The following is a 3,725-nucleotide window of genomic DNA, read 5'->3' as shown; positions in this document are numbered from 1 at the left end:
CTGCGAGCGAGTATGAACGGCAAGGACGGGCGATGAATGGCATGAGGGGGCCCGTGAAATTAAAGGGGTGGGAGAAGCTGGCAGTGAAGTGAGCGACACAAGCTGACGACCACCACCGTACGTACCACTGCAAGCAAAGCAAGCAGCCATCCACGATCGGACACGAGCCTACGGCGGGCCGGGAGCTGTCCTGTACGTACGTACAGGGACAGGGTGCTGGTGCGCGATCCCCATCTAGACTGGGTGTCGTATTTGGTATTTGAAAAAAGTCAGGATTAGATGTCGTATTTGTGTCTAATCGTTTCGTTCCGTTGAACGCTGCCTTGTTTGTTCTGCGCCATTAAGTCTGCATGCAGCTACATAGATAATAAAGACTTGAACCTAAAATTTGTTCTAAGCTAAGCAAGTAAGCAAGATGTTTCTGTTTGAACTCACCAAGTTTTAGAGCCGACCATGGAGGCAGTGGCCAGCGATCCAGAGGAGTTGCGTTGTTGGGTAGCTGAGATCCAGAGTGCACACGCCGGCTAAAACAAAAAGAGCAGTCCCTTGTTCCTATATCCAAGCATCCTCTATCTATTCCTCAACTTATTGGCATCCACTAATTGGACAAGACAGGACACTCATTGGAATCTTCCGGTACATGTGAGAGCAAGTGCAATAATTGGTTTATTGCTTTGTAAATATTGATATGGAGGAGAAAATAGAAGATCGAGAAGATGTTGGCTCTCATGCAAGTAACAAGCAGGACACGAAAGCCTATACAGTGATGGGGCCAAATATCAAGTGAATATATGAGGAGGGTTAGAAAATAGAATGTGGAGCATGAATAAAAGTAATAATAAAAAAGTATTTATAGACAAATACTTGGGGCCCTTGCAACTTCACTTATAGTTAGACACATGGCTATATTAGTGGATTTGCTTTGCATGATTGATGAAGAGGCAGGCGTCTCTTCTCGGGCATTTCACTGGGTGAGGAAGCAAATGTGCGGTCCCAGTGACTGGTGAGTGGGGGCCAACGACTTGACTCAGATGCCGCGCGGGTCAAGGTCTCCTCGGACCACTGCAGGCGCAGCGGACGTTCTTGGTGGGTTCCATGGATGCCTCCATTATTGTCCTCTACTGCAGGCGCAATATGCAGCCTGTGATGGCTTGGGGACAGGCAGCAATGGCGAAACTCAGTGACTGATCGAAGTGGGGACGGGGTCACGGGTTACGTGCAGCTAAGGCTGTTGGTACCTATGGTAGTCATCTTGTTGATAGATTAGAGGCACCAGTATTGTTGTATTGTTCGTTTTGTTTATGGTAGTCATCTTCAGCGATCAGCAGAGTTAGAACTTTTTCTCGCTTTTGCCAGACTCTTGCGTTGTATACTCCTTTTTTCTATTGTTGGGGGCAGGGTCGAACCCCGGTACGGCCCTTTGCCGGGTTCTCGCGCCCCAGGGCGCTCGGCGTGTATGGTCATTTCGCCGTTGCGAAACGACGTTACCATTTGTGCTATGGCGAATTAGGGCCAGGCTGGCGGCAGGAGAAGCAGGCCCTTTCATTTGGCCTGGGCGAAAGGACACTGTCGCTTGTGATGTTATTGGCAGAAAGCAGTGGCGTGAACCAGGCGTCATCATTTCTTTTCTTTTCTTTTTTACCTGCACTCCTAGTATATAAGTTGTAGTATCTATACTCTACAGAACACACTCACACCACCACACACACTTGTAGAAGCTACAACATATACACCTCAAACGTCCTTCTAAAAATCATCGAAGCCACACAAGCCTCGTAGACAACGGGCACATCGTAGTCCCATTATAGCACCACGCAAGTATCCAGAACCTACGATTATTTTTTTTGGGAATAATTCCCCACGGTGAAAAATCACTCAGCCGAGCCGGGCTCAAACTCAGGACCGGCGGCATCCACACCGTCAGAGCTCACCATCCGAGCTGCGGCTCGGTCCCCCAGGCGTCATCATTTCGGCGAAATGATGGGCTCACGGAAGCAATCAGGAGACGGCCGCACAAAGGCCCTGTTTAGATACTCTAGCACAGTTAGAGGTTGGAGAGGTTAGAGTTAGTTTCTATCTCAGGACTAGCCCTGAACTAACTCTAGCCTAAGAGATGTTTGGATATAAGGGTTAAAATGATAATAAATGTGCTTTCCAAATCATTAGTGCGGGTAAAAGTAGAGAGAAAACAGTGGACCCCACCTCAAATAGCCCAAACTAACCCAAATAATCACCTCTTTGGGGGGATAGTTTTTTAGGGTGGGCTAGTTACAAATAATCCACTCTAGCCCTCCTGTTTAGCTACTTTAGGACTAGTTGAGCTCCAACTAGCCCAAACTAGCTCTAACCCATGGATCCCAACAGGGCCAAAGCCGCTGGCATTTCGCAACAGCCAAATGGAGGGGCGTGGCCGAACAGGAAGAGTCTGTTCTAACCTTTGTTGCCTCAGGTAGTCTTGTGTGCAGATTCCACCACAGCGAAGGGTCACCACGCCCGTTGACGATGGTTGCTCTTCGCCCAGGCCCCCAGGTGCTGAAGGGAGTGGGGACCAGGCGGGGCTAGCTGGGCGGTGGCCACTCAGGGAGGCGTTATCCGACATTGACGCCGATACCCACGCGGGGCTGGAATTTGTAGTTGTTGTAAGGGCATGTTAGTCCATGAAAAACTCACGGGCGTGTATAAATAGTGCTCCCTCTAGGGGATTGTAACGAGAGGATAATTGGAATGAAACCCTAGATCCTCTGGTTATTGTCGTTGAACGTTTCGTTTACGTCTTTCGCCTTCATTATTTCTTACACTTTGGATCACTCGAGCAGCTTTCTGGTGTTCCAAGGCTAAGGCCTAGAACAACATCTACCAAATTAAAGGACCAGCGTACATCACAGAAACAGTCAAGGAGGGACTGGAATATGGGCCCCTGAACGAACTTGGTCAGGAAGTCTAAGCGACATGTCTATCTCAAAGAGGCTAGAGCTAGACCTACCGACGGAATACAGTATCGAACCTACAGAAGTATTCAGTTAAACTTATCTGTTACATAACGGGCCTAAAGAGCACCATGGTCACATCATCCCTATGAGCTCCAATGCCATGTAGAAAATGAGGATGCTAATGATTCTTCCTCGTCCTCATTAGACTTGACACAGAGACCTGATGTCGAGGGAAATAACAAGAAAAAAATTACATAATTCGAATAATAATGGAGACAAATGTGAAAGAAATAAAAAGAAAATGTGAGACAAAAGCGGTAAAGAATGCAGGAATTCATTTCCTCCTACTAGGAGAGCTTTTGGAGGCCCCCCGCGTCGCTCTCCCTCCAGGGCGACCGGGCGGCACCACTCCGCCGCCGCTACAGGGCCCTCCCCCCGCGCCTCGTCGGCCCGGCCACCACCGGAGCTAGACACCGGAGGTCCGGCAAACGACAAGGACGGCGGCGGCTTGGCTCTCTGCCTCCCTCCCCCTCTCCCGTGAAGCCTCTGCACACGGTGGATCCGGTGCCATTCCAGGGGTGCCAGCCGGCAGCGCTTCCAACGCCGGTGTGGGCGGATCCGGCTCCCCCATGCCCGGATCTATCGTCCCCATCCTGTGCAGGCAACCCCTCCCCCTCCCTCTCCTCCTCTACCTTTTCCTGCTCTTCTCCACCGGCTCCGGCGACTTTGGGGCGGCGGGCGGGCGGGTCAGGCCCGGATCTGCAGTCTTCGCTCCGTCCTGCGCGTCCCCTGCCT

This window comes from Miscanthus floridulus, chromosome 9 (assembly GCF_019320115.1).
Source record: "Miscanthus floridulus cultivar M001 chromosome 9, ASM1932011v1, whole genome shotgun sequence".
NCBI classification, from domain to species: domain Eukaryota; kingdom Viridiplantae; phylum Streptophyta; class Magnoliopsida; order Poales; family Poaceae; genus Miscanthus; species Miscanthus floridulus.
This window is presented reverse-complemented; position numbering follows the sequence as displayed.